The 13,904-nt window shown below is 37.0% G+C and overlaps 1 protein-coding gene across 1 annotated transcript in view; it reads left to right on the top strand.

Annotated features, from left to right (window-relative positions):
• The window catches only part of ldlrad3 (low density lipoprotein receptor class A domain containing 3), a 220,478-nt gene that overhangs the window by 43,677 nt on the left and 162,897 nt on the right, over nucleotides 1-13,904 (top strand). The window lies entirely within an intron of this gene.

Below are 13,904 nucleotides of genomic sequence, written 5' to 3'. Positions count from 1 at the left end.
AAGCATATTTTCAAAAGTAACTAAGAACTGTAGTGGTATTATTAAGTATTCATAGCAGTCAGGGGTGTAAGAAAATATCGGTTCCACAATATATTGCAATATTTCACTTCATGATACTGTATCGATATTAAAAAGTGATGTATCAATATTTTCAAGTATTTATTCAGATGCACACATGGCGGCGATTCATTTTTGTTTTTCTTTTTTGTTTATCATGCTCTTTTATTTCTATATTCACATGATTATTTTACTCTGTTGTTTGTATACTATAAAAGTAGTACTGTGATATTGCAGGTCATAAATGTAGTTTTTTTTTAAGTTGATAACGGTTACTTCAAGCATCCTAAAAGCACTTTTTACTGTCTGAAAGAGGCAGATGTTAGGTTTTTTTTTATTGGAATTGCGTAAAAATAATGTTCTGATGTTGGATGATTCAGGGACTGAACACTATGCATTCTTTTCACAACTAACAGACATATGAACTTTTTAGCAGGATCTTAAAATGTCATGTCTGTAAAACATTATTTATTTATTTGTGTGTTTTTTGTACTGGTAAACTCACTGGTTAAAACTTTATTTATCCAAATGCTGCACTTTAAGTTTTCCAGGAAATAATCTTTTATAAAAAGAAGCAAATCAAAAAATATCGCCTTTTTAACAGTATCGTGATATATTGTCATATATCGTATCGTGATCCCAGTATTGTGATTTGTATTGTATTGCCAGATTCTTGCCAATACACAGCCCTAATAGCGGTACTCTGTATCGGCAAGTAATCAAATGTAAGTACTTGTAAAAAAGTGGTATCGGTGCATCCTTAACTGTGCATGACATTAACATTTCTGGTGCATACCTTTGATTTCACTTTCAAACCTGTGCTGTGTTGTACTGGGTAAATCTGGGATTTGTTTAAAACCTGTCTGGTTTCAGGATTACTAGTGGTCTTTGCCCTGTTGGGCTTTTCCATAAATCTGCCACCACCACCGCTGCTGCTGGTGCAATGCCAATGAAACTGTGAGTGAACCAAAACTATGAGCCAAAGTATGTGAACTGTTCAAATAAAATGGAAAGACTGATAAGTAAAATTTTTACTTCTTGGATTTTAGCCGTCCTGGCGTCTCACATCCACGTCTTTGTTTTCTGGGGGGGAAACAAAGACAGTTGCAGGAAGACTGACTCACATCAACCCCCAAAACTATTTCCTCTAGTGGGAAGGTATTATTTTTGGAATATGCTACACATTAAAAGCTACAATAAAAGAAACGACCTACATATCAAGTATTCCAGTCACAGCACAAAGTAAACATACGCAGCATGGCAGTAAAACAAGTGAAATGTGTGGACGCTGGAGAGAATACATGATAACTAGACCATATGGGAGTGCCGTATTGTGCATATATGCCAGTTTCAAAGATTTGTTTGAAACATTAGGGGCTTTATTGCAAATAATTATTCATGGATAACAGAAGACTATAAGTATCCATTAGGCCTATATTCATTTGAAATTCAGCGTGTGTTGCTAAGTATCTGCAGCGGTATGAACAGGTCACTATAATTCTACATCCAGATGTTGCCTGGAGGTTATTTATGAAGCATGCAGTGTCGGTATAAACAAAAGCTGCATGTAACACTTTAATTATCTGTTGATTTTTCATTTACTTTCTCCATTTTTCGTATTTTGCTGATGTAGATGAGCTCGCATGGTGTGCACACGTTCAAAAAAATCACAACATAGTATTAACACCACATAAAACACAGGTGTCAAAAATGCGGCCCGGGGGCCAAATCCGGCCCACCAACAGTTCCATTCCGGCCCGTGGGATGAAAGTGCAAAAATTAACCTGAACAGTCAAGGTTGTCAAAATCATTTTGGTTCAGGTTCTACATACAGACCAATGTGATCTCAAGTAAAAATAACAACACAATAACCCATAAATAATGACAACGACAAATTTTCTTTGTGAAAAATTATGTGGAAAAAATTTAAGTGAAAAAAAATAACATTACACTGTGAAAATATTTACATTTACAAAATTATTCTTTCACAATAAAATGCAAATAAAAACATAAAGAAAAACAAAGATGAACAACCTGAAATGTGCAATTTTAACAATATTCTGCCTGTCAATAAATGTTTTGTGCATTTATGGATTCTCTGTGATCTGTAGTTGTGTTAATAATAATAACAGATCTAATATTGTATGCATTGTTCAAATTTTAGTTCCAAACTCCAAAATTTTAACAATATTCTGCTTGTTAGCAAATGTTTATGGAACATTGTGTGTAATGTACATGTATAAATAATAAGTCGAGGCATAATATTGTTAAAATTGCACTAATTTTTCAAATAAAATTTCTGTTTTTTCAGGTTATTCATATCTTTTTTGTCAAATGTAAATATTTTCATAATTTAATTGGGTTTTTTTTGTACTAAAACAAAAAGAAAAACTTGGATTTGTCATTATTTATAGGTTATTAAGTCATTATTTTACTGGTCTGGCCCACTTGAGATCTAATTGGGGTAAACATGGCTCCTGAACCAAAATGTGTTTGACACCCCTGACATAAAATAAAGTTTTTTTTTTTAGTTTAAAATTGTGAATAAGCCCTTTTTTTTTTTTTTTTTTTACAAACACGTCCATTGTCATCATCATTGTGGTTTTGCAATTATGGTTTGAAGTCAACCTCTGACCATTCATTTTGTCTTTTTATACAGCAAAATTGCAATTGCTGTCTGCTTTGGTGTGTATATTTAGTCTGTGCATACTCTCAGTTTTGGATTAATTCAGGGTTCTGCGACTTTGACTGCCCACCAAAAGGTGTAAGATGCGTTCAAGCCTGAGGTTACACTGTGAAATGCACCATTTTACAGAACATCTTCACAGCAAATAGTTTCCATGTGGCTATTAGATGCTGAACCAATGGCTGGAAGAGGCAGAGGCCTAAATGCAGCCGGTGTCATATTATCCTAGGTTTGCTGTCTTGTTTCTATGCATGACTGCCTTTTTCTCTATCTCTCCCTATTAATGTCTTTCTTGCTCTGCTGCTCTGTACTTACGCTGCCTGTGTGTCGGTCTGTCTGTCTGTAGGGCGTCTTTAATTGATGCGCAGCAGGTCCCTTACACTCGCGCTTACTGTATTTATACAGGATGCCTCAGTTAGCCGAGGAACAGGATGGATCTTTTCCCCTCTCTGGAAAGCTATTTTTTCCCCCTCTCTTTCTCGCTCTCTCTCTCTGCTCCACCCACACACACACACATACAATGAAAAAGACAGCCAAATCACCTCTACACCCGGCTGCACCTCAGAGCCTGCTTGTATACCCAGCCCATTAAGAGCGGTGTGTAATTGAAAAATAGGTTTTTATCCTTGAACCTGAAAATCAGTGTTTTTTATTCTGAGCTGGGCCATATTGATTCAGTCCTGCCATATTCTCCAACGTAAACCTCACCTTCTATGTTTGCATCGACATTAACTTGGCTTTTTTCCCCCCAACATCTAACCATATTTCATATAACTCACTTCCCTTTCACTGTTTTGAATATTTTAGTATAACCCTTAAAACAAAGAAACAAAAAAATGATGATAAAAAACATGTTAAGGGTTACTTTATGAGTGTGTAAAGGTGGGATTACTTCTTAAAACAAGAATGGTTTTCTCTTCACAGGGAGCTCAATGTCTCTTTTTTTTCTAATAAGGATTTTATTGCGATGCTCGCCTAGCCTCACTTTTACTTTCACTTCTCCCCCTAGCCTACAAAGCATCCAGCAGCAGTCCAATCAATTTTCTGGTGCTGTTTCAATTGGAGACTCAGCCTTTTACCCAGGGTTAATCAATGGGGGTCAGATATTTAAGCTGGCTGAGGAGGATGGGGTTAAAACAGTAAGAGCCCAGCCAGAAGTCATCAGAGATATAGATTTATATCACTGACCTTTCAGTCAGAGCTCAGGGAATAGAACTTACTTGAGGTGGGGTGGAGCGGTGGGGCTTTTACTTTGATCGAGGGGTAGAAAATGTTTCTGTCCAGGCCTCAGTTGTTTTTTTAATGCCCTTTTACCTTTTTGTGTCATGATTGTTCAGATTAATTCCTGTCTTGCTGTACCTACAGTGTCTTCCCTCTTCTCCTGTTTGCAGTGCAGGCTGCCTTGCTGTCTTTGCATATTCAGAGAATTACTTAGGATGCACTAAAGTCTCCAGGCTGCCATTTCCAGAATCATTATGCATGAAGTATGTCTATGGAAAGTACCTAATGAAAGCTGGAAGCTTGCCATCCATGCACTGACTTGATTTTTGCTCGTTCAGATAGCAGCGATGGTCAAAAGGTATTGAATAATTGACAGCCCTTTTAAGAAACTGTGGGTACATGCTCTGTAGATGTCTCAATTCTGATCATCAAAAGTTCAACCTCATTGTAAAAACAGTAGGAACCTCAAGAAACCAAAGCCTAAGTTCCTTGTAAATGGTGTAAATAACATCTGACTAACAATATTTACATATCCATTAGCGCCGCAGCTAAGGATGATTTTAATAATTGATTAACTGTAGATTATTTTAATAACTTATCAATTCATCGGATAAACACAAAAAACTCAATTCTCAAAGATCGGTATTTAACCCAAAGCAATATAGGCTGCAGATTAGTCACTAATGATTACATCCCTGCAATAGCTTTGGGTATAGTTAGCGAGCGCTAGCCCGCTACCTAGACTTGTTATGGCTAGAGACTAGCAAGATATAGTCTTCAACTAGCTCTGGTTATAGGCTATCGAACTAGCGTTGTATGTGTTAGTTCCAGTCAACGATAGATAACGTTAGTCTGGTGGCCTAATAAACAGAAATGGATGAAAATGTTCTAATTACAACGATAGTGTCTAACTAGCTAGTGGGCTACAGTACTCACTACACATAGGCTGTCTTAAGCTAATGTTTACATTATTATTCGCATTGGCCACAGCTCCGTTTGTGTGAAACATACTGCGCCGTGGGATTTTGGCCATTTTTTTCCTTCATATTCAAGTTTGGTAGAAAAACAGTGTACTACATTTCGGCCAAATTGGGCTGCCATGGCCACCAGGAACATAATGTAAACATTAGCTTTAAAAATCTGGCCTGGCATCCAAAGCCTTAGCCATGCTGTTGTGTGTTTTCCTCTGTTAAACTACACAGCATATGGGCATGCCTCAATACTAATGTGCTCAAGACCCAACGAATCGACTGCCGAATTTATTGCCAACTCTTTTAAGAATCGATTTGTTGTTGCAGCACTAATATCCATAGCTGTAGCCTACATGTGTTTATAGGGATTAGTAAAATAAGCATTAGAGTGTTTAGAATAAAGAGCTACGAAGTTATAGCACAGATGTCAGTGTTTTGGATTTTAGAGATATGAACTGAATCTATTCATACTCACAGTCCAGTGAATTTATGTAACCACAGAGGGAGGAGTGAGTCACTTTGCTGGTTTCCCATAGTGACGAAAACTAGGAATTTGACACAGGAATTTGACCAAAGCATCAGAAAGTGACCAGATGAGATGAGAACTGGTATGAAACAACTTTTAGAGTCAAAGAAAGTGACAAAGTGATAAAAACTTCAAACACTGTTTTTGTTTTCACCAGTGGACACAGCTTTAAATAAAAAGAATGGAGTTTAATACTGAAATCACAGTGTTTCTTCTACACAGATTAGTTTGATTATGAGGCTTATGAAGGTATAAAGTTATTATGGGCTGTTATTATGTTTGCTAAATTCGCTGTTCATTGATGCATGGTTCATATTAATCTGTGACAGTTCTGACCTTTTTGGGACGATTCCAAACAGATCTTTAGTGCAGCTGTTGGCAACATAAACTGTACTGAAAACGGAGCAGATTTGTGGTTTTACTGTGTTTTCTGTCTAAAAACTTACTAAGCTAACAGAGCTTTAATGCAAACTATCAGCTGAAGATTACAAGACTGTTATTTTGACCGACTGGCAAAATAATTAGGTATGAGTTTTAGTTTGAAGAAGAAAACTTGAAGATACCATAATTCAGATGTGTGTAAACAATGCACTTCATACTTTATTCAGTGGCTGATAATAATAATAATAATAATAATAATAATAATAATAATAAACTTTATTTGTATAGCACCTTTCATACAGAAATTGTAGCCCAAAGTGCTTCACATTGATTGAAAAAAATACAATATTAAAATACATTAAGATTTGATTAGAAATACAATAAAATAAAAATAAATATAAAAACAGCGCACATTAAAATATTTGATTATGCATAGAATTTTTGAAGTGCAAGAGATAAGATGAAATTTGAGAGAAATACAATAAAATAAAAATAAAAGCAGCGCACATTAAAATATTTGATTATGCATAGAATTTTTGAAGTGCAAGAAATAAGATGAAATTTGAAATACAATAAAATAAAAAGTAAAAACAGAAATACAATACAATAAAATAAAAATAAAAAAACGCACATTCCTGGTTCCTGAATTGTGACCCCATTTTTATCTCCTTTCAAAGGCTAATGGGAATAAAAATGTTTTTAATTTGGTTTTAAATATATTCAGTGAACTGGCTTCTCTAATGTCTTTTGGAATTGTATTCCATAACTTTGGTGCATAGTTAGTAAAGGCTGCGTCCCCCATTTTCTTTGTAATATTTCTGGGAGTCGCTAGTAACCCTGCGTTTGATGACCTCAGTGTTCTAGTTTGTACATAATTGATCAGTGAGTTTGCAATGTAACTTGGTCCGGTTCCATTTAGAGCTTTATACGTGAGGAGTAGTATCTTAAAATCAATTCTGTAGGTTACCGGTAGAGTCTGTGGATATGTAATGGTGATTTATTGGTGGTTTCGGTAGTCATAAGTGGATTCTCGTACGCAATTTCCCCCTGATGTTGAGAGTTTGGAATGTCACTACCCTTTTAATGATGGAGAACTGTACATTGTATACTTCCAACGTCAATAAATTCAATACAATAAATCAATAAATCAATAAATTCAAACAAAGCATAAAACTCATTAAAGGCTTGCACAAATGTGGCTTTTTTATTGCAAGTATGAGACATAATTGCTTTCATCAGTACCACTACTACAAATAATGATAAACAGTCTCACCCACAATTCAACATAAAACAATGGAATGTTACATTTAGGATTGTTCCTTATTTAAGAATTTTGTAAAAAATATTCCCAATGAAATGCTAGTATTATTCAAAGCCACCGGGAAATTATGCTCGGGAGTTCATTTTTATTTCAGATGATAACCGGGGTAAGACTTGTTCCCTCTCTATATGTAGAATTTCAGTGACATAAACTCAACTGAGAGATTGAGGGGGTGGATTTTCACCCTGCGTGAACCGGTGGAATGTCTTGCAGAAACAGAACATGCAAATTTGAAATAGTATCCAACTCTCTGCTGTATGATTCAACTGTCACAGTGGACACAAGGCATGGCGAATGGAGGAAAAAAGGAAGGGAGGAAGGAAGGCGATGTGATGTGTGGAGGCAAGGATGGTATAGTCAATATTTACCCTGAGTAATTGTTCTACAATTCCCTCAGCAAGACACACAGGCGGCCAGCGTCAACTCTGCCTTATCTCCTCTAGCTCTCCCTTCACACACCTGCAGTTGTACACAGTGGTGTTGTGCAGTTGTGGGTAATGCCGCTAGCTATACGCATCATAATAGCAAAAAAAAAGAATATGGGACTGACAGGTGAGTGGTTGTGCATGGACACTGTCAAGTCCACTAAAACCCTCCAGGTAACAGTAGGAGATTTGCAGCGCCCACGGGGGAACGATAGTGAGTTATTATTTTGTTAACAGTCTCCGAGAGCAGTCTGTAATGAGCTGTGCAGCCACATTTACTCTCTGGTAATGAGGTGGGCATGTTTTTCGCCTTAACTGAAAACCTCTGTAAGGATAGTAAGTACAGGCTTATAACTGTTTCGATGGACTGACAAGGGCACTGGGATGAGGTTTGTCAAGCTCAGCCAAGAGCAGGGGCTCACATGTGAGATCTGCTGAAAGGGTTTGCTATTGGCAGTGTCAGAGACTCATGGGAAAAGATGAGTTGTCCGTCAACCTCCTGTCTTCACTCCTTGGCCGTCTCTCAAAAACACACTCACACACACACAGGGTAATCTCTCTGTCCTGAAAGCTACTCTCCAATTAACCTCTCAAGCAGTCGACTTCTTGGAGTAATTTTGCAAGGCTCTGTCCATCACTTTTTTTTCTTTTTGTCCTCAATGAGTGACCGCAACGACAAAGTAAAAGAATTCAGACTGTCTAATTTGGTTAACTAAGGCTACGTTCAGACAGCAGGTCTTAATGCACAATTCAGATTTTTTTTGTGAAATCCAATTTGTCCAATCCAATTCAAATTATCGATTAACTCATTAATCGTTAGTTGGTTGCCTTTATCGATCGATTAACGATTAATTGATAAGTGGCGATTTTCCTGAGAACCTGAATTTCTTTTTCAATACAGTCTATAAGAATAAAAGCTAAATATTGATTATACACTTTATGACAAAAGCATGTCATATTCCTTAATGATTGATTTATTGAACCATTGGATACAGTCAGTGTTTCCTGTGGAATTCATCTGTTGATGTGGTGGTGTGTAATGGAGAGGTGCACGTGCATTCGTTTTGCCAGTGGGTGGTTGGGTGCACGCACGTGCGTTTTGTTGGGGGGTAACTCACACGCGCGCAGTACGGCTGAGGGATACGTGCGTGTTGGTTGGTAACTGCGCATGTGCGTGCATCACTTTCCATTCTACTTCTAATACTGTGGGGGTACGGTGCAGTCTGTGCCCCCGCAGAAGTGAAAGTGAAACTTTTCGCTCATTTATCTTTTCCTCCTGAAGCTTCGCATTACATACCTGTGTCCTGAATCAGGAGCCTGGAGAATGTTTTCAACTTCTGTCTCACTGACCGTGGACTAGACCAACCTCCTGGGAAACGCTCCAAAACTGGCGCCGCATTTGTGCGCGTATTTAGTTGGGGGTGCTCTGCTCCCGCAAACAGATGGGCTGGTCTGTGTTTGGCTCCTCCATGTCCATAAAGTGATTCTAACTCATCAACACCATGATCCAGTTCGATGACCGGCTATCCCAGCCGCGGGGTCGCAGCACGGACAAACTGGCAACCTTCAGACAGGTGTGGACAGGCGGAAAATGGAAATTAACCGACAATTAATAATTTAATCGAGCAAATTCTTATCGACAATTAATCGTTAGTCGATTAATTGTTTACATCCCTAGTGCAAATTAAATGTGACTTCTATCAGTTCTCAGTATGAACTGAATGCGACCCTCAAGTGACCCGCATGCGCAAAAGAGGTCCTGATGTAACACGTGAGCACGCACTGTGTTTACGGAAGTAAATATGGAGGCATCTTGTATCGGTGTGAGTGTGGCACTGATACAGTTTCTCTATAACCGAAGTCAGCACCATTACAGTCAAATAATTTTAAGTAAGATTAAAAAAGAGGAGAGCCAGGTTTTTTGCCTTTTGTAGTGCAATGGTTGCTACGTCTGTACAACGGAGTATTTGGATGCGGACTCGGAGTCAGGAGTGGTGGGATAGTGATGTTAGCAGCTTCACTGACACAGACTTCATTCATAATTTTCGAATGACAAGAAGAACGTTTAAATATATCTGTGACCGCCTCTCCGTAACACTCTCATGACAAGACACTCATCTCCGGCGACCTATATCTGTTCACAAGTGTGTTGCAGTCGGGCTGTACTGACGGATAAATGCGACCTGGCCATTCAGACTGACATCCCATTGCAAAATATCTGATATGTTTCGGATATAGGACCACATATGAAAGTGGCCTGGGTCGGATTTGAAAAAATTGGATTTGTGCTGTTCAAACTGTCTTTAACAAGTCAGATATGGGTCAGATAGTGGCAAAAAACTGGATTTGGGCCATATTTGGCTGCAGTCTGAACATATCCCTACCAAGGTTATTTTCGTTAACGAAAACTAACGAAATGAAGAAAACTGGAATTGAAAAAACATTTTGGTTAACTGAAATAAATAAAAACTATAATTAAAAGAAAAAAACAATAACTAACTGAAACTGTATTATGTGCTTCCAAAACTAACTACAACGTATAAATATTATGTATAAAATTCCCTTAGTTTTCGTCTTTGTAAATGTCGGATTGATTTGAAATGGATTTATTTCACTCGAACAATTTTAGTTGGCGGCACCATATGATATTTAACAGTCCGTCACTTGTGTTCATTTGTGGTTTAGATTCATCTTCTCGTCCCCACTCTACCTGGAAACATGGAGACTAAAGTTGGGAGAAAGCAGCAGAGTCCTGTCTGGGATTTATTTGAATACAATGGCAAAGAAGATAAAAGATATAAAAAACCTAAAATTAATACTAAAACTGAGCATTTAGAAGAAAACGAAAACTAATAAAAACTAGCAAACCTGCTCGAAAAACTAACTGAAACTAACTGAATTAGAGAAAGAAAAGTCAAAACTAAATAAAACTGAACTATAATGAAAAATCCAAAACTATTACAACCTTGATCCTTACAGTGAAGGTTAACAGCATGCAGGATTTTCCTCTGTCTGTCATCACATCATTAGTAGTATCATTCAGGCTTCAGCTGCCTGCATTATTAGCATAAAAAAAGATCAGTTATGTCAAAATAGAAGGCCATGCTTTATCTTTGCAATACTTTTTGTAACACATCTGTAATTTTTTTGTTTTTTTGTCCCCATTCTCTTGTATTCCTTTTTTGAAATATGTTTCTATATTAAGCCGTACTACTGCAACTCTAACACTTAGTAAAATGTCTAAATAATGTGATGTAAAATTACTTTGTTAGCTTCCCGTCTTCATCTGGTTATTGAATAAATGTATGAGGTATAGATGTAGGAGAAAGAACCCAAATAAACAAGGATGGGAAGAAAAGAGCCAAGGGAGATGCTCTGTGGAGATGTTTTTTCACACATGAATACATAAACATCACACTAGTAAAGCATATGTATAGGGTATAGGTAAAAAAAAAAAAAAATCAAAGACGGAAAAATATGTTGCTAAGTTTTTTGTTTTTTTTTTCTTGTCGGTACCTTAGTTTTCTTTGCTACTATTTTTTACTACAGCATAACAATGATATGAGTGACTCTGGGTCCTCCCACCAATGAGAGAAATTTGGAGTGCTTTCCTCATAAATTACAACAGCCTTTCTATATTGCGAGAGACAAAAGAGGGGTTTGCATCACCCTCACAGAGGATGAGAAGGGTCGTGCTGTCTCATTTATGAGAACATCTATGTGATTTCCAGAACCTGCTGTGGTAGAAGGGCAGCAGGAGAAGGATGATGCAAGAACAGGCGTATTTCTATATGTCAGTTACTCTGCTGTACTACGGGAGCTGACTACATCTAGTGAGTGAATATCAATTAACTTTGTGGAACCTGAGCGAGAGAGAGAAAGCAATGAATTTACAAAAGTTCAGAGGTCAATTTTTTTGTGCCCACGGTGGATCTGCCTGTAATGAATATTGTGTAACACTGACTGTTTTTCAGTAATGAGAAAATGCAGTGCGCCAAATTAGGTCTGCATCAAGTCTTTATCAGGCAAGGGACTATTTTTGGTAATTTCCGCACACATTACAATAGAGTGATAGCAACAGTTCCAGTGAGGACAGCGAGGCAACAATTTCAAACGGGATCTACAGGGTCTGTAAGGTCCACCTCTGCATGAACAGTGAGTGTACCTGCTTTGTTAGGTACCATAAAGTAATGGTACTAATGTAAGGGATGATGTTCAAAGGGATAATGTGGATGTGGACAGGTGTCTGGATCAGCACTTATGTTTTTGGAATGTTCTAAAGGTGATGCTTAATTTTGTTGTATTTTTTTTATATTGGCTAAAATTTACTTAGGGGGTCAAATGAGTGGCCATTTTTGTCAAAGAAAAAACATTGTAAGAAATGCATAGAAGAATGTAACAAATGAATGTGCACAGACTACTGATATTATTTGACAGTAGAAGCTATATTTTCAGAAATACTGGATTTTGAATAGCACGTGTATGTGAAAACTTTTGCTGGTGGACGGACGTGACATTACCCATGATGATCTGGTCAGTACCAGTACTTTATTAGGAATAAACTTATAGACTTACTATTGCTAATTCTCCTCTTCTTCATAAATGTTAGTATTGTGGATCTAAAACAATAACAGCTGACACAAAAACACAAAATGTGGCAGTGGACGGATGTGACATGGTTGTTGTGGATCCCATCATACTGATGCTCGGCAGCCATGTCACCATTTACACTAATGATCCCTGTGCAAAAACTAGGATCAGAATTATTTATTGTATAGTTTATCATCATACTAAAGAGTAAATAACAATATAGAATTGTTATTTCTTTATAAAAATGCTCATTATTAGAAAACTGTTGATTTAAAAAGTGATGTGTGACATTCTTAATGTATGTATTGGCGTAACATAAGCAGGATGGATCAGCACCATACTCCATACTGCAACCTGTAAAAATAAAACATGTGATATGTAGGATAGAATCTGGTAAGAAAAATTGGGGTATCTAAAGGAAAAGAATATTTGTTTTTCACGTAAATTCAGTTAAAATATAACTTGGCCATTTGTGACATGAAAATATAGCATTAATTGTGATGAAATTGGACATTTTTGAGCTGAAAACATAGTTCATATGAGCATCAACATGTTGAACAGAACTGAAATTCTGTAAATTTGCAGAACTTGCATTTACCAACACAAAGTTCTTTTGGGGATTCACTTCTATTGATTTCTTATGCACAAAGACATAAATAAGACCTCTAAGAAAATTTTAGCCGATATATACTTGTTGGATTTTTTTATTTGACACTTATGGGCAAGGAACCAAACATGGTAACTTCATTGACCTTTGATTTTCTACATGATGATGAAACATTTTTGAAAAATTTCACAAAAGTAATAAAGTCTTGTTATGTCCTCCAGTAAGACACTAAGGTTGAATTTCAGAGTATTTCTGAGTGCCCTATAAAGGGTTAAAGAAGTGTATCCTCTACTTTTACACCTTCACTCATGTCATGACAACTTTACAATATTATAAATAACTTTTGGTAAGCTCTAAAGTTAGACCTCTCAAGACATTTGTTACAATAAAGTAAAATTCAATACAGTAGGGATGTCCCGATCCGATCTACAGATCAGTATCAGCTGCCGATCTGGTGTTTTTTAGAAGATCAGGTCGGATTTAATCACCAGATCAGGTGTAGGGAAAACCTGCACAACAGCGGGAGGCTTAGAGGAACTAGTAAAGCGTCTATAAGTTTCACATTCACTCTGCGTGTACTCATTATGAGGTCCAGTAGTGATGCATGAATCTGTTTTTTTTCAACCTGCGTGGCTTTTGTGAAATTATTTGACCCGACCCAACCCACCCTGCAAGTAAACTGATATTCTTTTGACCCAACCCGACCCGTGAGTAACCCACTTCACATTACTAACGCTCAGCACCGAACGCAGTCCCATATAATACCTGGACGGACCTGTCTGTAGATGCGCTACAGCAGTGGAAAATATAAGGTTCTAATTTGTCCCACAGTATGAATTTGGAAGGTGCAAAAACTATACTTAAGTTATTAAGAGTCAAAGGTGTCATACTTGCTTTAGTTCAGGTTCCACATTCAGCCCAGTTGTGATCTCAATTAAAATAATAGTATAACCTATAAATCATGAGTCTAAATTTAAATAAAAATGTCATTGTAAAAAGTCCATATCAGATCGGTATCGGATCGGTATCGGCAAAAGTAATCCCAAAAACTGGATGAGTTTCCTTTATTTTCCAATTTGGTTTATAGAAAAAGTGATGTTTGTGTTGTTAGAAAAACAT

The sequence above is a fragment of the Sphaeramia orbicularis genome, chromosome 6 (assembly GCF_902148855.1).
Source record: "Sphaeramia orbicularis chromosome 6, fSphaOr1.1, whole genome shotgun sequence".
NCBI classification, from domain to species: Eukaryota; Metazoa; Chordata; class Actinopteri; order Kurtiformes; family Apogonidae; genus Sphaeramia; species Sphaeramia orbicularis.
The sequence above is the reverse complement of the archived record's forward strand: the minus strand, read 5'-3'. Positions and strand labels throughout refer to the sequence as shown.